General features: G+C 51.0%; 1 long non-coding RNA gene across 1 annotated transcript in view; it reads right to left on the bottom strand.

Annotated features, from left to right (window-relative positions):
* Nucleotides 1-7793: 7793 nt before the first annotated feature.
* Nucleotides 7794-26277, bottom strand: part of LOC138762730 (uncharacterized) — a 23433-nt gene continuing 4949 nt past the window's right edge. Inside the window, exons 2-3 of the long non-coding RNA XR_011357099.1 lie at nucleotides 9088-9161; nucleotides 7794-8051 (exon numbers count right to left, since the gene is read on the bottom strand). This is a non-coding gene — a long non-coding RNA (uncharacterized lncRNA). The remainder of the gene's footprint in view (nucleotides 8052-9087; nucleotides 9162-26277) is intronic.

The raw sequence follows: 26277 nt of genomic DNA, 5'->3' as shown, positions 1-26277 counted from the left end.
TGCGGAAACTGCCAAAATGTTTGGCCTGGAAGTCAGCCTGAAGAAAACTGAGGTCCTCCATCAGCCAGCTCCCCACCATGACTACCAGCCCCCCCACATCTCCATCGGGCACACAAAACTCAAAACGGTCAACCAGTTTACCTATCTCGGCTGCACCATTTCATCAGATGCAAGGATCGACAATGAGATAGACAACAGACTCGCCAAGGCAAATAGCGCCTTTGGAAGACTACACAAAAGAGTCTGGAAAAACAACCAACTGAAAAACCTCACAAAGATAAGCGTATACAGAGCCGTTGTCATACCCACACTCCTGTTCGGCTCCGAATCATGGGTCCTCTACCGGCACCACCTACGGCTCCTAGAACGCTTCCACCAGCGTTGTCTCCGCTCCATCCTCAACATCCATTGGAGCGCTCACACCCCTAACGTCGAGGTACTCGAGATGGCAGAGGTCGACAGCATCGAGTCCACGCTGCTGAAGATCCAGCTGCGCTGGATGGGTCACGTCTCCAGAATGGAGGACCATCGCCTTCCCAAGATCGTATTATATGGCGAGCTCTCCACTGGCCACCGTGACAGAGGTGCACCAAAGAAAAGGTACAAGGACTGCCTAAAGAAATCTCTTGGTGCCTGCCACATTGACCACCGCCAGTGGGCTGATAACGCCTCAAACCGTGCATCTTGGCGCCTCACAGTTTGGCGGGCAGCAGCCTCCTTTGAAGAAGACCGCAGAGCCCACCTCACTGACAAAAGGCAAAGGAGGAAAAACCCAACACCCAACCCCAACCAACCAATTTTCCCTTGCAACCGCTGCAATCGTGTCTGCCTGTCCCGCATCGGACTGGTCAGCCACAAACGAGCCTGCAGCTGACGTGGACTTTTTACCCCCTCCATAAATCTTCGTCCGCGAAGCCAAGCCAAAGAAAGAATCCATCACTCCACATGTCTGCACTAATTTCCCCATCTTTCATATTTTTATGTCAAGTTTCCTCATCTCTCACAATAGTGATAAGTTAAAGTATGATTCTGTTTACATGTTTAAAGACATTAAAAGCAACTTTTGTTTAAGTAACCATTTGTCGTGGTGAATATCTATTGCTGCTGGGTTTTGGGGTCCTCTGGGCCCGTAACAGTAGTGGGAGTGTGGAACAAGCTGACACCTTAATTGGTAACTGCAAGTTCAATTTTGACAAATAAAAAACATTTGGACAGGTACCTGGACGGGGAGGGTGTATAGAGGGATATGGTCCCATGCAGAAAGGTTGAAAAATATTTTTGTACAGAAGGCCCTGTGTTCCATGATTCTGTGGAAATGTTGGAACATTCTTTTTCTCCCACTGATGCTGCTTGACCTGCTAATTCTTCCAGCAGATTTTGTTATAGTTCAAATTCTAGCATCTGCAGGCCCTTTTCTACATTCTCTGTAACTGATATTTAATTTGTTTTCACTAGTTTCAAGCGTGATTAATGTTCATTGATCTGTAAATTAACCTTTTTTCTCTCTCCACAGAAACTGCTGAGCATTTCAGCATTTTTATGTTTTTATTTCAGCTTCCCAGCATCTGCAGTAGTTTATCTTTGCTTTATGTGAAGAATATTCCTGTCCATCTTGCTGTATTTTACGAGAAAAAAAAGTTCATTAATTTGAAAATATTGTATGAGGTAGAAATCAAGCCATTTAGTTCACATGTATCATTTGTTTCGATAAGTGTTTGATTGGCAGCCTTTTGAATTCAGCAGACAATCCTCACATTTTTCCACATTATATTCTACTTGTCACATTCTTGCCTGTCCATCTCCCCAAGAAACCGCTTTACAAATCATCTTGTTTTGTTTCATCCACAAATCCCAAAAATGATGTAATGCATCTTGGTAGAAAGAATGAGGAGAGAACACAGGATGTTGTTCTAAATGGGGTGCAAAAGTAGTGAAGTGTGTGTGTGTGTGTGTGTGTGTGTGTGTGTGTGTGTGTGTGTGTGTATGTGTGTGAGTGGGTGTGTCTGGCTGTGTGGGTGTGTGTGTGGGTGTGGGTATGTGTGTGGGTGTGAGTGTGTGTGGGTGTGGGTATGTGTGTGGGTGTGAGTGTGTGTGGGTGTGTGTGCGTGCATACGTGTGCGGTGTGTGGGTGGGTGTGTGTGTGGGTGTGTGTGTGTGTGGGTGCATGTGTGTGAGTGGGTGTGTGTGGCTGTGTGGGTGTGTGTGTGGGTGTGGGTGTGTGTATGTGAGTGTGTGTGGGTGTGTGTGCGTGCATACGTGTGGGGTATGTGGGTGGGTGTGTGTGTGGGTGTGTGTGTGTGGGTGTATGTGTGTAAGTGGGCGTGTGTGGCTGTGTGGGTGTGTGTGTAGGTATGCGTGTGGGTGTGTGTGTGTGAGTGTGTGTGGGTGTGTGTGTGTGTGGGTGTATGTGTGTGAGTGGGTGTGTGTGGCTGTGTGTGTGTAGGTGTGGGTATGTGTGTGTGTGTGTGTAGGTTGAGAAAGGTATATGAAATAAGATTTATAATATTTTGAGCTTGATCAATTGAATGTAAAAACACAGATATTAGACTGCACCTTATAAAATCCTGGTCCAGCCTCCAATGGAATGTTGTGAAGGCATCCTTTTATGAGAATTAAAAATAACAGAAGAAAAATCTTATGATGTAGCAGGTGGTTGGAATCTGGAATGTGGTGTAGATGTGGTGGAGCCAGGTACCTTGTGGCTCTCAGAAGGTAATTGAATAAATATATGGAGGAGCAAAATTTGGATGGTTGTGGAGAAAAAGCTAATGAACCAAATGGCTGTCTTCTCTATGATTTTCCAAGTCTACATATTTTCACCTCCCATTACCAAGTCATTCATGGTTTGACATGGATCTCTATCAGATTACTACAATGAATGAGCATAGAAACAATAAGCAGACAAAGGTCATCTATAAAGGAAAAACCAAATTGGGGATTGTTCTTCAGATCAAGATATTAAATTTCAAACACAGCAAATCCTCAAAGAGTAAAAGTTTATGATCAGGAAGATTTTGACAGTATTAATGGTTATTGCAAGGAAATTACACTGAGCATTGATGTAATTCCTGAAGCGACTCAGTGTTCATTAAAATAAATCTTTTCTCAGATTTTTCAAGAATTTTGCTAAACAGAATTGGTGAGTGTGTTATTTCTTTTATTGTAAAAAATAAACTTGGATTCTTTTAAAACAAATATACTTTATTAGCTAAAGTACATACACCATGTGGAGGCATCCATTTGAATCCCCAAGCTGCAACAAACTAGTTTCTGACTCCCTCTATAGGTCAGGAGGATCACTACCACTCTATCATATGATGCTTAATCGATAGACACTTACTCCTTCTGTGCATATTGGCATTCAGATTTTATCATCATCCTTGATGCATATGTTACTGGCCTCCAATAGTTTCCCACAGCCTGAAGTAATTTGGCACCTATTTAATCTTTTGAAGTGTCCATAGATATTTTTGTCCTTCTGGATATATGAAAGAACATCAAAAGTGCTGGTTCTATAGTTAGAATGGTCTTCAGTCATCCCATTCTTCCTTTAATCCATACTTTTGGATGCTTTGTAGCACTTTGATGAGCCTCTTGTGTTGTTCCTGTGTGGATTCCCATATGATCATGTTATCCATGTACACACATACCCCATTTATGCCTTCTATGATGTGCTCCATTGTCTTGTGGAACACTTCTGGAGCTAAGGAAATTCCAAAAGGCACCCTCAGACAGGAGTATTGGTCAATTGGTATATTAAATGTACAGTATTTTGTGCTATCTTTGTGCAATTTTATTTGCCAGAAGCCCTAAAATCCATCCAATTTAGTAAATAACTTTGCACCAGCCATTTCACTTGTAATTTCATCTCTGGTTGGAATCTGATAATGTCCCCTATTTATATTTGGCATTAAAGTCTTTTGGGTCTATGCACATGCATAGGTCACCGTTCTTTTTGACACACACCATTGAATTCACCCATTCTGTGGGCTTCTCCACTTTCTATATGACCCCAATTCTTTCATTCAGTCGAGTTCCTACTCGAGCTTGTCTTTTGGTGGCATTGGAACCCATCTTGGGGCTTGCACTACTGGCTCTGCATCCTCCTTTAACTGCATCTTATAGGTGAATGGTAGAACTCCAAACACCTTGAAGATGTCTGAAAATTGATCCAGTATTTTCTCTATGTTGTTCTGTGCACTGGTGTTATTAATGTGATATACCCTCATGACTAGGCTTAAGTTTTCACATGCTTTGTCACCAAGCAATGATTTATGCCCATCTAGGACTACTGCAAACCTGAGGTGGTACTCCTTATCTTTAACTTTTACATTGAGTTTACATGTATCTTTCATGTTGATGCTCTATCCATTGCAGGTGTTGATCTGTACAGGATTTGTTTGGATGTATGACTTTATCTTCATTGCTTTGATGTCGTACTCACAGATCAAATTGACCTTTGCCCCTGTGTCTAGCTTGAAGGGTATATTTGTCTGCAATGACACAGTCCACTTGTCCTGCTTGACTGTTCATGCTTGGTTGTTCATTGTCTGTGGTTTATAATCATTTTGCACCACCATACCCATGAAAAATCTATAGTTTGTACATTGTCTTCTATAGTGTGTACATTTTTACTTCTGTTTTGTTTCCCTTTGGATAAACATTGCTTTGCATAGTGATTCAGCCCATTGCACCTATTAGATACATAGACACACATTACATCATTTTAAGAGTGAGGCTCCATTAAGTGGGAGATGAAGAAGCTTACCATTGTCCAGTTAAAAACTGTGAAAAGAGCAATAAACCTAGAGGTGATTGTTCATTAGAAGCCTATTTGCTTAAAGAGACATCTTGAATACTACTTCGGAGCATTAAGCAGCTTGATTATTGTTATCCATTGAAACCTAAGACAATGAATGGTTGCTGGAGAAACACCAGTGTACACAAAAAAGCCATCTATTTGATAGCTGTGCAGACAACTCAGAGGCATTGGCTCATAAACTTTAGGAAGAGTGGAACTTCAAACAAAACCAGCAGTGATGTCATGTCATGTGATTATACCACTTCAAGAAGGCATCTTTAGTATTGAACCAGCTTCATCTGAAGTCAGAGAAAGATGCAGTAACCTTGAATAAGAGAGGTACTGTTGAGTGTTCTCCTTGTGATAGGGAAGGAACATAGAATCAGTGGGTTCAAGGGAGAAGAGCCTCTTCAACGGTCTCTTTGTCAAGAGAGGACAGTTTTGCATGTCCATTTGTAATGGTCATTTTCATTTAACCCTGCCTGGGTTGATTAAATCATTGTGTGAGAAAACAAGTGCCAAAATCTCCACACAAGAGAGGGGAATTTGTGAAAAGTCATTCGTATGTAGAAATATTTCTCTGAAAGCAAACCTACAAGAATTCATTAGTTTAAGAACTTTAGAACACAGTTTAAAGACTCTGAATTTCAACACAAAAGATTTCTGAGAATGAACTTCAAAATCATCTCTTCAGAATTATACTTGAACTGTAATGGTTTGGGATTCCACCCCGCCCCCCCCCCCCACACACACACACACACACACAGTGGAGTTAAGTTTAGAGTTAAGTAAGATTTTATATTATTAATAGTTATTAATAAAAATTATTGTTTGAAGATTACCATTGTCTTGGTGAATGTTGTCTATATACAATTTACCCTTCCTATTAAAGTTATTGGTAAATCTTTCCATCTCTTTAAATCTTCATTAATTTTTTTTGTAATGGTAGATAATTCAATTTAAATAATTTTTTAAAATCTTCATCAATATTAATTCTTAAATATTTAATTGCTTCCTTTTGCATTTAAACTTCACCTGCTTTCGTAATGTATAATCCCCATCATTCATAGGCATCACTTCACTCTTTCCTACATTGACTTTATAACCTGATATCAAACCATATTCTGCCAAGCATACATTTATTTTTTCAATGATATTTCTGGTTCTGTAAAATATATTATTACATCTTCTGCAAACAAACTAATTTTATGTTTTCTATCTTTTATTGTAAAACCCTTAATCTCATTACCTCTTCTTATCACTTCTGCCAATGGTTCTATAGCCAATGCAAATAAAAATGGTGATAATGGACATCCTTGTCTAGATGACCTTTCTAATGGAAAAGGTTTAGATATTTACCTATTCATGACCACCTTAGCTTTTGGATCATTATACAAAGCTCCTATCCAATTTATAAAATTATTTGAAAGTCCAAAAACATTCAACACTTTAAATAAAAAGTCCCGTTCTAGTCTATCAAATGCTTTTTCCGCATCTAAAGCTACTGTTGTTTTTTTTTCTTTCTGGGCTATGCTTAATAAACATAAATTTAACTATATTGTCTGCAGATTTTCTATGTTTAATAAAGCCAGTCTGATCCATATTTATTAATTTAGGTAAATGTTTAATTAATGTGTTAGCTAATAATTTGGATACAATTTTATGATCTGTATTTAATAATGATATCAGTCTATAAGTGGGTGGTTATAAAGCATCTTTCCCTTTTTTGTAATAACTGTTATTAATGCTGTTTTAAAAGATTCTGGTAAGTTGTTAGTCTCTCATTTTATCCAATAATCCCATACAAACAAGAATTAACAAATCCTTAAATACTTTATAAAACTCCAGAGAGAAACTGTCTTCTCCTAGAGCCTTATTATTTGGCAAAGACATCAAAATATCATATACTTCAGCATCCAAAAATGAATCAGATTATTCCATTTTTTCATCGACATTTAATTCAGGCAATGTAACTTATGATAGATATTCATCTATTTTTTTTCCTAATTCTTTAAAGATTCGGACTGATATAATTGTTTATAAAAATTCTTAAAATCATCATTAATTTCTTGTATTTTATATGTAATTTGACCAGTTTCTCTTTTGGTTGCTATTATTGTTCTTGATAATTGCTCCACTTTGAGTTGCCATGCTAAAACTTTATGGGCTCTATCACCCAATTCATCATATTTCTGTTGTGTGTCCAATACATCTCTTTCTACTTTATAAGACTGTATTGTATCAAGTTTCAATTTTTAAAATTCCAATAATCTTCATTTCTCTTCATTTTTATGAATATGCAATTCCTTTTCTAAATACAATATATCTTTGTCTTATTGATCGACTTCTTTCATATATTCCTTCTTTATTTTAGATGTGTAACATGTTATTTGTCCTCTTAAATAGGCTTTCGTAGAGTCCCATATATTTATTTGCTACTGAGTGTCCATTAATTTCTAGAAAAAACTTTATCTGTTGTCTCATAAATTCACAGAAGTCCTTCCTCTTTAAAAGTACTCCATTAAATCTCCATCTATAATCTACATTTTGTTCTTCTTCCAATGCAATTGACAACAAAAAGGATGAATGATCTGATAATATTCTTGCTTGATATTCAATCTTCTGAACTCTACCTAGTAATTGTGTAGAGACTAAAAACATATCAATACATGAATACATCTTGTGTCTAAAAGAATTAAAAAAATAGTCCCTATCATTAGGATGAATTTTCCTCCAACTATCAACTATCAACAAGTTTCATCTGATTCATTATTTTTAACAATATTTCCACCTAATCTATCTAGTTTTGAATCAAAAGTAAAATTATAATCTCCACCCATTATTAATTTCCCCTGGGCACTTGATAATTCCATAAAAATATCTTGTATAAATTTTCCATCATTCACATTTGGTGCATATAGATTCATTAATGTCCAATATTCTGAATAAATTTGACAATTAATCATTACATGTCTCCCTGCTTTATCTATAGTTGTTTCCAATATTTTATTAGTACTCAGGTAGGTTTTCTTGTACCATTGTACATCTCTTATTATCCAGAAATGTAGAAATGTGTTAATCACTCTTTCAAATGAAATCAATGTCTGAGACTCTGCAATCCTCTTGGGTAAAGTACGCCAAAGATTCACTACCCTCTGAGAAAATTCTCCAATTTATTCTGAAATATTGAAACCTGGTTCAAAACTCCTTAGCCAGGGAAACATCCTTCATGCATGTGTTCTGTTGAGCCCTGTAAAAAATTTTATAAGTTTCAATGAGATCTCCTGACCTTCTAATCACCAGACAACATTCAATTTCTTCTCAATAGCAAACCTGCTTTTCCTGGAACCATTCTCAGGAACATTCTCTTCAGAACCTCTGTGTGGGAAGTACAGACTTTATTTCGTTATGGAGAGTAAAACTGCATTCAATACTCCACATGCAATTTCACTAACAACTAATTGCAATATTGTAGCGGCATGCCACGGCAGCAATCGGGCCGACGAGCGGATCCAAGAGTTAGCAGACTGCATAGCGGCACTGGCCCCAGCAAGCAAACTGGAAGCTAAGGCAGTGTAGGGGCCATCAGCCCCATCATGGCGCTGGCCCCACTGCACAGCCAACAGATAGGGATAGCGCACGGGGAAGAAGGTATTATAATGTAAGAATGTATCTGTGGGTGGGAAACTCACTATTGTTATGAAGGTGGTGACATCAGAAAAGGGGGGGGAAATGGCAGGAACACAAATGGTATAAAAGTCAGGCTTCAGGCCCGATAACCTAAAGCTATACCTAACTATACTCATGTATGTGTTTTAACTTTGAGTAGTGTGCAGCTACAATTGGTGACCCCAGTGGTTCAGAACGCATCTAGACCCCAAACAATGAGCGAGCCGGAAGCAGTCCACACAGTCGCCCTGAAGCTGCTGACTTCCTGGACAAATCAGCCAGGCGTATGGTTCAACCAGGCTGAAGCACAGTTTCAGATCCGGCAGATCACAGCGGAGTCCACCTGGTACTACCACGTGGTGAGTGCCCTGGACCAGGATACAGCAAGCTGAATGGCCAATTTCATCCAGGGACCCCCATCAAAGGCGCCTACACTGCTTTCAAAGACTTATTCATTGAGACTTTAAGGCTCTCATGCCACAAGAGAGGGGCACATCTGCTCCACTTGGACGGGCCGGGGGACTGGCCCCCGTCAACCCTGATGAACAATATGCTAGCCCTCATTGGGAAGGATGAACCTTGCATAATGTTCAAGCAGGCATTCCTAGAGCAACTACCTGAGGATGTCCAACTGCTCCTGGTGGATCCTGACTTCAGTGACTCCCAGAATTTCGCAGCACGAGCAGACATCCTATGGAAGCAGAAAAGAGAGTGCTTGGCATCGTGAGGCTTGTCGTCCAACCCCACAGCCAGAGCTGGACTGGCCTGATGAGGCAGGAAACCAGAAACAGACAAGTGAACCCCATGCTGAGGGCAGCTAGCATGATCAGGACCTATGGCACATGCAAGGTCCAACTGCAATTGGGAGGCAGCCTCTTCTTGTGGGTATTCATGTTGGCAGCAGTGGAACAACCGCTCCTCAGGGTAGACTTCCTGCATGCCCACAGTCTGCTTGTGTACCTGAAGGGATGGAAACTGGTTAACGCACAGACTTTCCAGTCTTTCCATCAAGGATGCCTGGCTCCCTGCTCCCCACTTCAGTTCGGTGCAATGATCCACAGATGAGTATGCCAAGATCCTGGCTGAGTTTCCAGCAGTGCTTACCCCTCCAATTCACCACGGAGCTGCCCTAGCACGGAGTGGGGCATCACATTCTCACCCAAGGCCCACCGCTCCACGCACGACCTAGACGACTCCCCTAGAGAAGCTCCAACTATTAAAAGAGGAGTTCAAGAAGCTGGAAGAGCTTGGCATAGTATGGCAGTCAGACAGCCCATGGGCTTCTTCCCTGCACTTGGTGCCCAAGCCCACTGCGAGTTGGAGGCCATGGGGCGACTACCGCTGCCTCACTGAGGCTACAGCGCAAGATCATTACCCCATGCTGCACATCCAAGACTTTGTGGCCAACCTGCACAGGGCGAAGATCTACTCGAAAATGGACCTCATGAGAGGGATACTTTTACGAGCCCAGAGGACCCCAAAACCTAGCAGCAATAGATATTCACCAAGACAAATGGCTACTTAAACAAAAGTTGCTTTTAATTATCTTTAAACATGAAAACAGGATCACACTTTAACTTATCACAATTAACTTACTTAACCCCCTTCTAACTCTAAGCACACTTGTATGTAATGTGTGTGTAAGTTCAGAGAAGTTATTTAATTCACAGTCCAATCTCACTTCTCATTCCTTCAAATTCACTGGTTGCAGGCAATTCTTATACTGTGCACAGAATTTAACATATATAAAGCTCACCAGGCTTTGGTGCTCGAAAGGTAAATGGTTACCACTCAGGAAGGTTCGTGTCAGTTTTTAGAGAGAGATGTGTTGTTCCAAGACATCCATAACATGTAATTCTATCAGTCATCTCAATTTCTTGCTGATGAAACTTTCCCCTTCAGGGTTCTCCAGATGATAACCTTTTTCTTTCAGGTCACCACAGAGTTCCTTTTTGTTTCGCTTATTCCAAGTGAAACATTAGACAGCCAATCCTCTCCTCTTGCATGAACCACAAGGGCTTTGACCAGGCTGTCTTCCAAAAAGGCTTCCCACAATCTTGACAGCTTGTCCAGCTACTTCTGCTGGTTGTAACACTTTACAAGTGATCTCACTCACACATTCACACACTCACAAAACCTGTTTTAATCTCTCTGCTTTCAAAACCACATGATCCTCTTACAACAGCAAGCTCTCCTCCAGCCAATAGGTGGCTCCAACAAGCTTTTTCATCTGTTGCCTTTTGTAACCAACAATCCGTTAGTGAAGTGTGGTGCGCGGTTAGCCAGAATCAGACACACACAAGGTAAAGACTGTACAACAGGCTTTAATCCACAAAGACTTCCACAGAGCCAGACTGGCTATAGCTGCAGTAACTCTGAGTGAGCTTTGGGAGGCCGGCGCAGGCTTATATCCTGGAGGGTGATTGACACCTGACCGGGTGGGGCTTGATCCCTTCAGGCCGACTGATTGACACCCGGCCAGGTGTTGTCCTGTCCCCTTACACTCCTGCAGGTACAGAGGTTTCCCCCTGCAGTAGGCCGGTGGTGTACCACCACATTCACCCCCTTCTTTAAAATTGTCCCGGGGAGGTGGAGGGGGGGGGGCGGGGGGGCGGCACAGTAATAAGGAATCGTACAATACAATATTTACAGGTTGAGATGGTTTGGCGGCAGCTGGGGTCTCTGTGACCATCGTAGGACTGGCTCCTAATCACTGGTCGGAGGGGAATTGGGGGTGCTGGCAGCAGAGGTCTGTGTGACTGGTGTGGTGCCGCACGGAGAGGTGACCTGGGGGGCCGGGGTCGACGTATGAGTGTCGTATTGGATGGGTGGGAGGGCAGGTTCGTTTCCCAGGGCTTAAGCGGGCCCCTGTTGGTCAAGGAGGTCCTGCGTGCCCCATAGCTGCCTGGGGACGGGGATGTATGCCCGGTCAGCGTCATCCTGGGCTGGAGGATGGCGTGGTGTGGTGGGTGCTCCTGCTGGTGCCAGGTCCCTGGTTGAGACGGTGTCCTCCCTGCCACTGCTGAACCTAACGTAGGCGTAGTTGTGGTTTGCATGTAGGAGGAAGACCTGCTCGACCAGGGCTTCGGGCTTGTGTGTCCGTACGTGCTTACGCAGGAGCACTGGTCCTGGGGATGTGAGCCATGCTGGGAGGGACATTCCAGTTGCTGATTTCCTGGGGAATGAGAACAGAGTTCATGAGGAGTCTCGTAGCCGTGCATAGCAGCAACCGAATGGCATGGAGTGTCTCGGACAGGGCATCCTGCCAGTACTCAACGGCTCACCCTTTTGACCTGAGAGCCAGAAGGACTGCCTTCTAGACCACCCCATTTTCGTGTTCCACTTGCCCATTGCCTCTCGGGTTATAGCTCGTCGCGCGACTGGTCGTGATTCCCCTCGCCGTTAGGTACTGGCCCAGCTCGTCACTCATGAAACTAGACCCCCAGTCGCTGTGGATGAAGGCGGAGTAGCCAAACATGGTGAAGATCTGCCCCAGGGCCCTGATGACGGTGGCCATGCAGGTACAGGTGTTGCCCCCTGCAGTAGGCCGGTAGTGTACCACCACATGAAGTCACTTGACTTGACTCAGTGCCATCCATTCTTTCAGTTAATTCATTAATGGCTTCATCCACCTCTCTCACAGAAGATGTAAGCTCTTTGATGGCAATCTCCACATTTATAAATCATTGTCCCAGACTCCAAATTCTTGCCACAGAGTTTCCAGGTCAACCGTTCATTGGGAGGAGGAGGCATCTCCACCCGAATTGTCCGTCGAAGCGACTGGTGAAGCCGGAGCTTTTTCCATTGCAGATTTTGTTTTATCCATGTGATCTTCAGTAGTTTTCTTCAGAAAATATATCCACATTTTTGCAGTCAAAAAATTCTATTTAAACCACTTTTTGGTTGTCTTTAAGAGAATTTTCTCTGAGAGCTCAGGGAAGCATATTTGCTCAGCCACCCAGCATGGCCACGCCCCCTTGCCTTCCCTATTTGAATTGATTTGATTGTTCCTGAGGCCTCTTCTGCCCTCACATGCCAGGACAAGACTTTATGGGCCCTCTCCCTACCACTCTTATGCTGACTCCCAGCTGGGCCCTGGCTGCCCTCGGGCCGGAGCTTCCAATGCTGAATCTCACCACATGGCTTCCAATGATGTAGACACTTACCGATATCCTTACCTCACTGTTTGATCTCACAGTATCATTCCCCCCCCCACCACCATTCCTTCCCTTCCCTCTCTCCTAGAGAAATGGGGTAGAGCAGGGAGAGTTCTCCCTCTGAGCTTGATTTTTCTTCCCAACCTCCCAACCCTATCTCCCCTTATCTCGTGACCTACCTTCTACCTTCCACCTTCCTTTCCGACCTCCTCAACCCCCCCATCTCTCTCACCTCCCCAACCCTACATCTCCCCACTCTGACCTCAACACCCCACCTCCCTTCCTGACATCCCCATCCTCCATCTCTCCTCTCTGACCTCCTCTACCCTCCACCTACCTCCTAGGACCATCCAAACCCTCCACCTCCAGCCTATGACATCCCCTACCTTCCATCACCACTATCTGACCTCCCAAACCCTCTACCTCCCCCCAAAACCCTCCACCACACTAACTACCTCTCTGACCCCTGCTTAGTCTTGACCATCCCGCCCCCTGACCTTCCCTTCTCTGAGATGGAGCACTAATTTCTCAGTAGAGGCCTTACCTTTATCCTCCTCTGCCCATACTTTAATGAGTTCTGCACATACCATGTCACCCAACCCTTCTTCTATTGCCTCTGCCTCCAGGCCTACTTCCATGACTGTGACTCCCCCCCAACGCCCCCTCACCGTCCCCTTTTCCTGCTTTAAGCCTTCTTCCTCCTATTGGACACCTTATCCTGGCCAGCTGTATGCTTTGGATCTTTTCTTTTCCAGTTACTGCCAAGACATCAACCATCTCAACCTCACCACTCCCCTCTCTCATTCTAATCTTACCTCCTCTGAATGCTCTGCCCTCCACACTCTCCTCAACAATTGCAGCCTTGCTATCAAACCTTGCAGGCAAGGGTGGTGCTGTTGTGGTCTGACCTCTACCTTGCTGAGGGCAGATGACTGCTCAGACACCTCTTCCTACTTACCCCTTCCACAGGACCTCACCACAGCACATCAAGCCACTGTCTCCAACACCATTTCCAACTTCAACACCTCTGATCACATCCTTCCCCACAGCCTCTAACCACATTGCTTCCCATCCTCACACTGCCCGGTTCTACCTCTTACCCAAGATACACAAACCCAATCATTTGGGTAGGCCCATTGTTCCGCTTGCTCTTGCCCCTCTGAACTAGTATCATCTTACTTTGACTCCATCTTTACTCACTGTTCCAAACTCTCTTCTCCTACATCCACAATACTTCCCATGCCTTCCTTCTCTTCAATGGCTTTAAATTCCCTGAAATAGACCACTTCATTTTTACTATGGATGTCCAATTTTTTTTACACCTCCATCAACAGTAGGTCTTAAATCACTTCTTTCTTAACAAGAGACCCAATCACCCTCCACCATCACCATCCTCTGCTTGGTAGAATTTGTTTTCACTCTTAATAACTTCTACTTTGACTCATCCCACTTCCTTCAAATCAAAGGAGTAGCCATGGGTACCCACATGGGTCCTGTCTTGTTGTGGACTGAGTGGAGTAATCCATGATGCAAGGCCCCTCAACTTTTCCTCTGCTATATTCACTTATGGTGAGCTTGTCAACTTCAGTCACTTCACATCCAACTTTCACCCTGATCTAAAATTCACATGGTCCATCTCTGACAACCGGATGAGGTGCATCCGCAGGTTTTGAAGGAGGTGGCTTTGGAGATTGTAGATCCATTGACGATGATCTTCCATAAATTGATAAACTCTGGAGAGAATCCAAAGGATTGGATGGTCACAAATGTGGTTCTACTGTTTAAGAAATGTGAAAGACAGAAAAAAAGGAATCTATAGGCCAATTAGTCTGACGTCGGTGGTTGGGAAGATATTAGAGTCAATCCTCAAGGATGAGGTTATGAAATACCTAGAGATGCATGACAGGATAGGTCCAAGTCAGCATGGTTTTTTAAAGGGTAGATCCTGTCTAACCAACCTATTAGAGTTTTTTGAAGAAATATCAAGTAGGATAGACAAATCTAAATAGAAAATCTATTTAGATTTTCCAAAGGCTTTCAATGAGGTGCCGCATATTAAGCTGCCAAATAAGATGAGGGCCCATGGAATTACAGGGAAGTTATTAAACTGGATAGAAAAGTGGCTGATAGGCATGAAGCAAAGGGCATTGTTGTTTACAATTTATGTTAATGATTTGGATTGTGGTATGAATGGTTTTGTGACCAAATTTGCGGATAACACCAAGGTAGGTGGCAGAGTAGGAAGTGTAGAAACCATAAAGTTGCAGAAGGATATAGGCAGATTGGGAGACTGGGCAAAATTATAGCAGATGAGATTTAACATAGAGAAATGTACAGTTGTACAATTTTGCAGTGGAAATAAACAGGCAAAATACTATTTGGATGGGATGAAAATTCAGACCTCGGATGTGCAAAGGGACCTGGGTGTCCTCGTGCAGGGAAACCTAAAAGTTAATGACCAGATGAAATAGGTAGTGAAGAAAGTGAATGCTATGTTGGCATTCATTTCAAGAGGAATAGTGTATAAGAGTAAAGAGGTGTTGATGAGGATCTATGGGGCACTGGTGAGAACTCATTTGGAGTTCTGTGTGCAGTTTTGGGCCCCATATCTTAGAAAGGATGTGATGTTGTTGGAGAAGGTGCAGAAGAGATTTACTAGGATGATTCCCGGAATGCAAGGGTTAATGTATGAGGAGCATTTGGCAGCTCTTGGGTTGTATTCATTAGAGTATAGGAGAAATGAGGAGATCTCATAGAGGCATTTCGTATTTTGAAAGGTTTAGATGGGGTGGATGCTGGTAAGATGTTTCCCTTGGTGGGTGAATCGAGGACAAGGGACCATAGTCTGAAAATTAGAAGTTATCCATATCAGAAGAACTTCTTTAGCCAGAGGGCCGTGGATCAGTGGAACTTACTGCTGCATACAGCAGTGGAAGCCATATCACTGGGAGTATTTAAACAAGAAATAGACAAGTATCTCATTAGTGAGGGCATCAAGGGATATGGGGAAAAGGCCGGAAATTGGAACTAGTGTAGAGTAGCTTAGTGCAGTTTTATGGAACTGACTCGATGGGCCTAGTGGCCTGCTTCAGTTCCTTTGTCTTGTGATCTTGTGAACACATCTCCACTTCCTTGATTTCTCTGTCTCCATCTTGGGAGACAACCGTTCCACAGACATATTTTACAAACCCATCAACTCCCACAATGACCTGACTACAATTTTTCACATCCATTCTCCTGCAAAGATTCTATTGCCTTCTCACAATTTCTCTTTCTCCACTGCATCTGCTCCCAAAATAAGGTCTTCCAGTCCAGATCATCTGAAATGTCTGCCTTTTTTCACAAACTTGTGCTCCCCTCCACTATCATCAACTCAGCCCTTACCTATCTCCTTCATTTCCCACTCACCTGCCATGGTCCCCTCTGCCTCCACACATAACAAACACAGGATTCCCTAGACCTGACCTACTACCCCACCAGCCTCCACATCCAACACATTATCCTCCATAATTTCCACCACCCACATGATCCCACTATATCTTCTCCTCCCCTCCCCTTTCTGCCTGCTGTAGAAACTGCTCCTTCCGCGACTCCCTTGTCGACTCCCCTCCCCACCAATCTCATCCCGCAGGTCATGCCACATTTGGACCCACACCTCCTCCCTCACCACCATTCAAGGCCCTAAACAAACCTTTCAAGTGAAGTAACACTTCACTTGCAAATCCACAGGAATGATCTACTGCATCAGGTACTCCCATTGTGGCCTTCTCTACATTGAAGGACTGGGCACAGTCTGGGAAATCACTTTACCACACCTTCGCTCTGTCCTTATCAGTGACAGGGACCTCCCAGTGACCAACCATTTCAATTCTGCAACTCACTCCCATGTTCACATCTGTCTATGGCCTCATGATCACCAGTAAATTGGAGGAACAACACTTGATTTACCAACTGGAAGGCATTAACTTTTCTGGTTTCTGCTAGCCTACCCATTGTTCTCCCTCCCTTCCCTTTCCCTTTCCCTTTGTTTCTTCCTCAAGCTCTCCACCCCCTTTTGTCTCTATTCACATAGTCATCCCTCCTCCCCCCCCACCCCCCCGCACTTTGCTGGTGTGCCCTCCCTCCCTTATCTACCTATTCTCTCCTGCCTGTGAGTCTGTTTTCCTTTGCCTGTCCCTCCCCTTTACCATTTTGTTTGGGTGCCTGCTGACATTTTTTCATACCTTGATGAAGGGCTCAAGCTTGAAACATTGATTATGTATCTTTATTTTTGCTCTATGTGTTTGACCTGCTGATTTTCTCCAGCATTGTGTTTTTACAGGAGAGGGGAAGATGTAGCTAATAGTGTAATCTCATTGCAGCTGGCAGAATTGTTGAAGGATAATGTGCTGGATGGGATAACTGATTTACAACAAAAAAAGGTTAATTTAGAGAGAAAGCAGAACCTTCTTAAGGAATAAATAAAACTATGTAATAACAAAGGTTATAGTAGCTAGAGGTGCACCAAAGAAGAGGTACAAGGACTGCCTAAAGAAAGCTCTTGGTGCCTGCCACATTGACCATCGCCACTGGGCTGATAGCACCTCAAACCATGCATCTTGGCGCCTCACAGTTCGGCAGGCAGCAACCTCCTTTGAAGAAGACCGCAGAGCCCACCTAACTGTCAAAAGACAAAGGAGGAAAAACCCAACACCCAACCCCAACCAACAATTTTCCCTTGCAACCGCGTTTGCCTGTCCCGATCGGACTTGTCAGCCACAAACAAGCCTGCAGCTGACGTGGACATTACCCCTCCATAAATCTTCATCCATGAAGCCAAGCCAAAGAAGAAAGAAAAGAAAGAGTAGCTACTTACAATGGAAATTACGGTGATTTCTCCAGAATATAAATGCTTACTTATGATATGTGTACATGTCTAAAACAGTTTCAGTCATTCCCAAATGTGTTGTTATAACCCTGTAATTTTGCCAGGGTGGTTCCATGATCCTTTTCCTGTCATTGTTTAGCTCTGAAGAACTGAAAAATCACTGCTTACTAAGGCTACAATTTTGGACAGAAAATAGCTTTCACTTTGTTTTATTTCCTATTTTTTTCCAGGTCCCAGTAAATGGAAAAAAAGCACAAGCCTGTTAGTCTCTCTGCCATTTAATCATAAGATCCTTATCACTCAGCCCCACCTCCCGTTCCACTCCCGTAACCCTTGATTTCCTGACTAATCAAATGCCTGTCAATTTCTGTCTTAACTACTGTTGTGAGCGCAGAGGACCCCAAACCCCAGCAGTAATAGATATTCACCAAGAAAAATGGTCACTTAAACAAAAGTTGCTTTTAATTATTTTTAAACATGAAAACAGAATCAAACTTTATCACTATTGACTTATTTAACCTAACTTAATCCCTTCTAATTCTACGTGCACATGTGTGTAATGTGTGTGTAAGTTCAGAAAAGTTCTTTGGTTCACAGTCCAATCTCACTTCTCATTCCTTCAAGTTCACTGGTTGCAGGCAATTCTTATACTGTGCACAGAATTTAACATTTATGAATTTCACCAGACTTTGATGCTTGAAAGGTAAATGGTTACCACTCGGGAAGGTTCTTGTCAGTTTTCAGAGATGGATTTGTTATTTCAGGACATCCACAACTGATGTACTTCCATCAGCCACTTCAGTGTCTTGCTGATGAAACTTGCCCCTTCAGGGTTCTCCAGATGATAACCTCTTTCTTTCAGGTCACCTTTTTGTTTCTCTATTCCAAGTGAAACATTAGACAGCCAGTCCTCTCCACTTGCATGAACCACAAGGGCTTTAACCAGGCCGTCTTCCAAATGGGGATTTCCATAAGCTTGGCAGCTTCTCTCCCCCTCGCAGTCTCTCCCCCTCGCAGTCTCTCCCCCTCGCAGTCTCTCCCCCTCGCAGTCTCTCCCCCTCGCAGTCTCTCCCCCTCGCAGTCTCTCCCCCTCGCAGTCTCTCCCCCTCGCAGTCTCTCCCCCTCGCAGTCTCTCCCCCTCGCAGTCTCTCCCCCTCGCAGTCTCTCCCCCTCGCAGTCTCTCCCCTCGCAGTCTCTCCCCTCGCAGTCTCTCCCCTCGCAGTCTCTCCCCCTCGCAGTCTCTCCCCTCGCAGTCTCTCCCCTCGCAGTCTCTCCCCCTCGCAGTCTCTCCCCCTCGCAGTCTCTCCCCCTCGCAGTCTCTCCCCCTCGCAGTCTCTCCCCCTCGCAGTCTCTCCCCCTCGCAGTCTCTCCCCCTCGCAGTCTCTCGCGTCTCCCCCTCGCAGTCTCTCCCCTCGCAGTCTCTCCCCCTCGCAGTCTCTCCCCTCGCAGTCTCTCCCCCTCGCAGTCTCTCCCCTCGCAGTCTCTCCCCCTCGCAGTCTCTCCCCTCGCAGTCTCTCCCTCGCAGTCTCTCCCCTCGCATCTCTCCCCTCGCAGTCTCTCCCCTCGCAGTCTCTCCCTCGCAGTCTCTCCCCTCGCAGTCTCTCCCCCTCGCAGTCTCTCCCCTCGCAGTCTCTCCCCCTCGCAGTCTCTCCCCCTCGCAGTCTCTCCCCCTCGCAGTCTCCCCTGCAGTCTCTCCCCCTCGCAGTCTCTCCCCCTCGCAGTCTCTCCCCCTCGCAGTCTCTCCCCCTCGCAGTCTCTCCCCCTCGCAGTCTCTCCCCTCGCAGTCTCTCCCCTCGCAGTCTCTCCCCCTCGCAGTCTCTCCCCCTCGCAGTCTCTCCCCCTCGCAGTCTCTCCCCTCGCAGTCTCTCCCCCTCGCAGTCTCTCCCCTCGCAGTCTCTCCCCCTCGCAGTCTCTCCCCCTCGCAGTCTCTCCCCCTCGCAGTCTCTCCCCCTCGCAGTCTCTCCCCCTCGCAGTCTCTCCCCCTCGCAGTCTCTCCCCTCGCAGTCTCTCCCCCTCGCAGTCTCTCCCCCTCGCAGTCTCTCCCCCTCGCAGTCTCTCCCCCTCGCAGTCTCTCCCCCTCGCAGTCTCTCCCCCTCGCAGTCTCTCCCCCTCGCAGTCTCTCCCCCTCGCAGTCTCTCCCCCTCGCAGTCTCTCCCCCTCGCAGTCTCTCCCCCTCGCAGTCTCTCCCCCTCGCAGTCTCTCCCCTCGCAGTCTCTCCCCTCGCAGTCTCTCCCCCTCGCAGTCTCTCCCCCTCGCAGTCTCTCCCCCTCGCAGTCTCTCCCCCTCGCAGTCTCTACCCCCTCGCAGTCTCTCCCCTCGCAGTCTCTCCCCCTCGCAGTCTCTCCCCTCGCAGTCTCTCCCCCTCGCAGTCTCTCCCCCTCAGCAGTCTCTCCCCCTCGCAGTCTCTCCCCCTCGCAGTCTCTCCCCCTCGCAGTCTCTCCCCCTCGCAGTCTCTCCCCCTCGCAGTCTCTCCCCCTCGCAGTCTCTCCCCCTCGCAGTCTCTCCCCCTCGCAGTCCTCTCCCCCTCAGCAGTCTCTCCCCCTCGCAGTCTCTCCCCCTCGCAGTCTCTCCCCCTCGCAGTCTCTCCACCCCCTTCGCAGTCGTCTCCCCCTCGCAGTCTCTCCCCTCGCAGTCTCTCCCCCTCGCAGTCTCTCCCCCTCGCAGTCTCTCCCCCTCGCAGTCTCTCCCCCTCGCAGTCTCTCCCCCTCGCAGTCTCTCCCCCTCGCAGTCTCTCCCCCTCGCAGTCTCTCCCCCTCGCAGTCTCTCCCCCTCGCAGTCTCTCCCCCTCGCAGTCTCTCCCCCTCGCAGTCTCTCCCCCTCGCAGTCTCTCCCCTCGCAGTCTCTCCCCCTCGCAGTCTCTCCCCCCTCGCAGTCTCTCCCCCTCGCAGTCCTCTCCCCCTCGCAGTCTCTCCCCTCGCAGTCTCTCCCCCTCGCAGTCTCTCCCCCCTCGCAGTCTCTCCCCCTCGCAGTCTCTCCCCTCGCCAGTCTCTCCCCCTCGCAGTCTCTCCCCCTCGCAGTCTCTCCCCTCGCAGTCTCTCCCCCTCGCAGTCTCTCCCCCTCGCAGTCTCTCCCCCTCGCAGTCTCTCCCCCTCGCAGTCTCTCCCCCTCGCAGTCTCTCCCCTCGCAGTCTCTCCCCCTCGCAGTCTCTCCCCCTCGCAGTCTCTCCCCCTCGCAGTCTCTCCCCCTCGCAGTCTCTCCCCCTCGCAGTCTCTCCCCCTCGCAGTCTCATCCCCCTCGCAGTCTCTCCCCTCGCAGATCTCTCCCCCTCGCAGTCTCTCCCCCTCGCAGTCTCTCCCCCTCGCAGTCTCTCCTCCCTCGCAGTCTCTCCCCTCGCAGTCTCTCCCCCTCGCAGTCTCTCCCCCTCGCAGTCTCTCCCCTCGCAGTCTCTCCCCCTCGCAGTCTCTCCCCCTCGCAGTCTCTCCCCCCTCGCAGTCTCTCCCCCTCGCAGTCTCTCTCCCCCTCGCAGTCTCTCCCCCTCGCAGTCTCTCCCCCTCGCAGTCTCTCCCCCTCGCAGTCTCTCCCCCCTCGCAGTCTCTCCCCCTCGCAGTCTCTCCCCCTCGCAGTCTCTCCCCTCGCAGTCTCTCCCCCTCGCAGTCTCTCCCCCTCGCAGTCTCTCCCCCTCGCAGTCTCTCCCCCTCGCAGTCTCTCCCCCTCGCAGTCTCTCCCCTCGCAGTCTCTCCCCTCGCAGTCTCTCCCCCTCGCAGTCTCTCCCCCTCGCAGTCTCTCCCCCCTCGCAGTCTCTCCCCCTCGCAGTCTCTCCCCCTCGCAGTCTCTCCCCCTCGCAGTCTCTCCCCCTCGCAGTCTCTCCCCCTCGCAGTCTCTCCCCCTCGCAGTCTCTCCCCCTCGCAGACTCTCCCCCTCGCAGTCTCTCCCCCTCGCAGTCTCTCCCCCTCGCAGTCTCTCCCCCTCGCAGTCTCTCCCCCTCGCAGTCTCTCCCCCTCGCAGTCTCTCCCCCTCGCAGTCTCTCCCCTCGCAGTCTCTCCCCCTCGCAGTCTCTCCCCCTCGCAGTCTCTCCCCCTCGCAGTCTCTCCCCCTCGCAGTCTCTCCCCCTCGCAGTCTCTCCCCCTCGCAGTCTCTCCCCCTCGCAGTCTCTCCCCCTCGCAGTCTCTCCCCCTCGCAGTCTCTCCCCCCTCGCAGTCTCTCCCCCTCGCAGTCTCTCCCCCTCGCAGTCTCTCCCCCTCGCAGTCTCTCCCCCTCGCAGTCTCTCCCCCTCGCAGTCTCTCCCCCTCGCAGTCCTCTCCCCCTCGCAGTCTCTCCCCCTCGCAGTCTCTCCCCCTCGCAGTCTCTCCCCCTCGCAGTCTCTCCCCCTCGCAGTCTCTCCCCCTCGCAGTCTCTCCCCCTCGCAGTCTCTCCCCCTCGCAGTCTCTCCCCCTCGCAGTCTCTCCCCCTCGCAGTCTCTCCCCCTCGCAGTCTCTCCCCCTCGCAGTCTCTCCCCCTCGCAGTCTCTCCCCCTCGCAGTCTCTCCCCCTCGCAGTCTCTCCCCCTCGCAGTCTCTCCCCTCGCAGTCTCTCCCCCTCGCAGTCTCTCCCCTCGCAGTCTCTCCCCTCGCAGTCTCTCCCCCTCGCAGTCTCTCCCCCTCGCAGTCTCTCCCCCTCGCAGTCTCTCCCCCTCGCAGTCTCTCCCCCTCGCAGTCCTCTCCCCCTCGCAGTCTCTCCCCCTCGCAGTCTCTCCCCCTCGCAGTCTCTCCCCCTCGCAGTCTCTCCCCCTCGCAGTCTCCCCCTCGCAGTCTCTCCCCCTCGCAGTCTCTCCCCTCGCAGTCTCTCCCCTCGCAGTCTCTCCCCCTCGCAGTCTCTCCCCCTCGCAGTCTCTCCCCTCGCAGTCTCTCCCCCTCGCAGTCTCTCCCCCTCGCAGTCTCTCCCCCTCGCAGTCTCTCCCCCTCGCAGTCTCTCCCCTCGCAGTCTCTCCCCTCGCAGTCTCTCCCCCTCGCAGTCTCTCCCCTCGCAGTCTCTCCCCCTCGCAGTCTCTCCCCCTCGCAGTCTCTCCCCTCGCAGTCTCTCCCCCTCGCAGTCTCTCCCCCTCGCAGTCTCGCCCCTCGCAGTCTCGCCCCCTCGCAGTCTCGCCCCCTCGCAGTCTCGCCCCCTCGCAGTCTCGCCCCCTCGCAGTCTCGCCCCTCGCAGTCTCGCCCCCTCGCAGTCTCGCCCCTCGCAGTCTCGCCCCCTCGCAGTCTCGCCCCCCTCGCAGTCTCGCCCCCTCGCAGTCTCGCCCCCTCGCAGTCTCGCCCCCTCGCAGTCTCGCCCCCCTCGCAGTCTCGCCCCCTCGCAGTCTCGCCCCCTCGCAGTCTCGCCCCCTCGCAGTCTCGCCCCCTCGCAGTCTCGCCCCCTCGCAGTCTCGCCCCTCGCAGTCTCGCCCCCTCGCAGTCTCGCCCCCTCGCAGTCTCGCCCCCTCGCAGTCTCGCCCCCTCGCAGTCTCGCCCCCTCGCAGTCTCGCCCCCTCGCAGTCTCGCCCCCTCGCAGTCTCGCCCCCTCGCAGTCTCGCCCCTCGCAGTCTCGCCCCCTCGCAGTCTCGCCCCCTCGCAGTCTCGCCCCCCTCGCAGTCTCGCCCCCTCGCAGTCTCGCCCCCTCGCAGTCTCGCCCCCTCGCAGTCTCGCCCCCTCGCAGTCTCGCCCCTCGCAGTCTCGCCCCCTCGCAGTCTCGCCCCCTCGCAGTCTCGCCCCCTCGCAGTCTCGCCCCCTCGCAGTCTCGCCCCCTCGCAGTCTCGCCCCCTCGCAGTCTCGCCCCCTCGCAGTCTCGCCCCCCTCGCAGTCTCGCCCCCTCGCAGTCTCGCCCCCCTCGCAGTCTCGCCCCCTCGCAAGTCTCGCCCCCTCGCAGTCTCGCCCCCTCGCAGTCTCGCCCCCTCGCAGTCTCGCCCCTCGCAGTCTCGCCCCTCGCAGTCTCGCCCCCTCGCAGTCTCGCCCCTCGCAGTCTCGCCCCCTCGCAGTCTCGCCCCCTCGCAGTCTCGCCCCCTCGCAGTCTCGCCCCCTCGCAAGTCTCGCCCCCTCGCAGTCTCGCCCCCTCGCAGTCTCGCCCCCTCGCAGTCTCGCCCCCTCGCAGTCTCGCCCCCTCGCAGTCTCGCCCCCTCGCAGTCTCGCCCCTCGCAGTCTCGCCCCCTCGCAGTCTCGCCCCCTCGCAGTCTCGCCCCCTCGCAGTCTCGCCCCCTCGCAGTCTCGCCCCCTCGCAGTCTCGCCCCCTGCAGTCTCGCCCCCTCGCAGTCTCGCCCCCTCGCAGTCTCGCCCCCTCGCAGTCTCGCCCCTCGCAGTCTCGCCCCCTCGCAGTCTCGCCCCCTCGCAGTCTCGCCCCCTTCGCAGTCTCGCCCCCTCGCAGTCTCGCCCTCGCAGTCACGCCCCTCGCAGTCTCGCCCCCTCGCAGTCTCGCCCCCTCGCAGTCTCGCCCCCTCGCAGTCTCGCCCCCTCGCAGTCTCGCCCCCTCGCAGTCTCGCCCCCTCGCAGTCTCGCCCCCTCGCAGTCTCGCCCCCTCGCAGTCTCGCTCGCAGTCTCGCCCCTCGCAGTCTCGCCCCCTCGCAGTCTCGCCCCTCGCAGTCTCGCCCCCTCGCAGTCTCGCCCCCTCGCAGTCTCGCCCCCTCGCAGTCTCGCCCCCTCGCAGTCTCGCCCCCCTCGCAGTCTCGCCCCCTCGCAGTCTCGCCCCCTCGCAGTCTCGGCCCCCTCGCAGTCTCGCCCCCTCGCAGTCTCGCCCCCTCGCAGTCTCGCCCCCTCGCAGTCTCGCCCCCTCGCAGTCTCGCCCCCTCGCAGTCTCGCCCCCTCGCAGTCTCGCCCCCATCGCAGTCTCGCCCCCTCGCAGTCTCGCCCCCCGCAGTCTCGCCCCTCGCAGTCTCGCCCCCTCGCAGTCTCGCCCCCTCGCAGTCTCGCCCCCTCGCAGTCTCGCCCCCTCGCAGTCTCGCCCCCTCGCAGTCTCGCCCCCTCGCAGTCTCGCCCCCTCGCAGTCTCGCCCCCTCGCAGTCTCGCCCCCTCGCAGTCTCTCCCCCCTCGCAGTCTCTGCCCCCTCGCAGTCTCTCCCCTCGCAGTCTCGCCCCTCGCAGTCTCTCCCCCTCGCAGTCTCTCCCCCTCGCAGTCTCGCCCCTCGCAGTCTCTCCCCTCGCAGTCTCTCCCCCTCGCAGTCTCTCCCCCTCGCAGTCTCTCCCCCTCGCAGTCTCCCCCTCGCAGTCTCTCCCCCTCGCAGTCTCTCCCCCTCGCAGTCTCTCCCCCTCGCAGTCTCTCCCCCTCGCAGTCTCTCCCCCTCGCAGTCATCTCCCCCTCGCAGTCGCTCCCCCTCGCAGTCGCTCCCCCTCGCAGTCGCTCCCCCTCGCAGTCGCTCCCCCTTCGCAGTCGCTCCCCCTCGCAGTCGCTCCCCCTCGCAGTCGCTCCCCCTCGCAGTCGCTCCCCTCGCAGTCGCTCCCCTCGCAGTCGCTCCCCCTCGCAGTCGCTCCCCCTCGCAGTCGCTCCCCCTCGCAGTCGCTCCCCCTCGCAGTCGCTCCCCCTCGCAGTCGCTCCCCCTCGCAGTCGCTCCCCCTCGCAGTCGCTCCCCCTCGCAGTCGCTCCCCCTCGCAGTCGCTCCCCCTCGCAGTCGCTCCCCCTCGCAGTCGCTCCCCCTCGCAGTCGCTCCCCCTCGCAGTCGCTCCCCCTCGCAGTCGCTCCCCCTCGCAGTCGCTCCCCCTCGCAGTCGCTCCCCCTCGCAGTCGCTCCCCTCGCAGTCGCTCCCCCTCGCAGTCGCTCCCCCTCGCAGTCGCTCCCCCTCGCAGTCGCTCCCCTCGCAGTCGCTCCCCCTCGCAGTCGCTCCCCTCGCAGTCTCTCCCCCTCGCAGTCTCTCCCCCTCGCAGTCTCTCCCCCTCGCAGTCTCTCCCCCTCGCAGTCTCTCCCCCTCGCAGTCTCTCCCCCTCGCAGTCTCTCCCCCTCGCAGTCTCTCCCCCTCGCAGTCTCTCCCCCTCGCAGTCTCTCCCCCTCGCAGTCTCTCCCCCTCGCAGTCCTCTCCCCCTCGCAGTCTCTCCCCCTCGCAGTCTCTCCCCCTCGCAGTCTCTCCCCCTCGCAGTCTCTCCCCCTCGCAGTCTCTCCCCCTTCGCAGTCTCTCCCCCTCGCAAGTCTCTCCCCCTCGCAGTCTCTCCCCCTCGCAGTCTCTCCCCCTCGCAGTCTCTCCCCCTCGCAGTCTCTCCCCCTCGCATCTCCCTCGCAGTCTCTCCCCCTCGCAGTCTCTCCCCCTCGCAGTCTCTCCCCCTCGCAGTCTCTCCCCCTCGCAGTCTCTCCCCCTCGCAGTCTCTCCCCTCGCAGTCTCTCCCCCTCGCAGTCTCTCCCCCTCGCAGTCTCTCCCCCTCGCAGTCTCTCCCCCTCGCAGTCTCTCCCCCTCGCAGTCTCTCCCCCTCGCAGTCTCTCCCCCTCGCAGTCTCTCCCCCTCGCAGTCTCTCCCCCTCGCAGTCTCTCTCGCAGTCTCTCCCCTCGCAAGATCTCTCCCCCTCGCAGTCTCTCCCCTCGCAGTCTCTCCCCCTCGCAGTCTCTCCCCCTCGCAGTCTCTCCCCCTCTCAGTCTCTCCCCCTCTCCTGTCTCTCCCCCTCTCGTCTCTCCCCCTCTCTGTCTCTCCCCTCTCTGTCTCTCTCCTCCTCTCTCTGTCTCTCTCTCTCTCTGTCTCTCTCTCTCTCTGTCTCTCTCTCTCTCTGTCTCTCTCTCTCTCTGTTCTCTCTCTCTCTCTGTCTCTCTCTCTCTCTGTCTCTCTCTCTCTTCTGTCTCTCATCTCTCTCTGTCTCTCTCTCTCTCTGTCTCTCTCTCTCTCTGTCTCTCTCTCTCTCTGTCTCTCTCTCTCTCTGTCTCTCTCTCTCTCTGTCTA

The sequence above is a fragment of the Narcine bancroftii genome, chromosome 5 (assembly GCF_036971445.1).
Source record: "Narcine bancroftii isolate sNarBan1 chromosome 5, sNarBan1.hap1, whole genome shotgun sequence".
In the NCBI taxonomy this organism is placed as follows: Eukaryota; Metazoa; Chordata; class Chondrichthyes; order Torpediniformes; family Narcinidae; genus Narcine; species Narcine bancroftii.
This window is presented reverse-complemented; position numbering and strand designations above follow the sequence as displayed.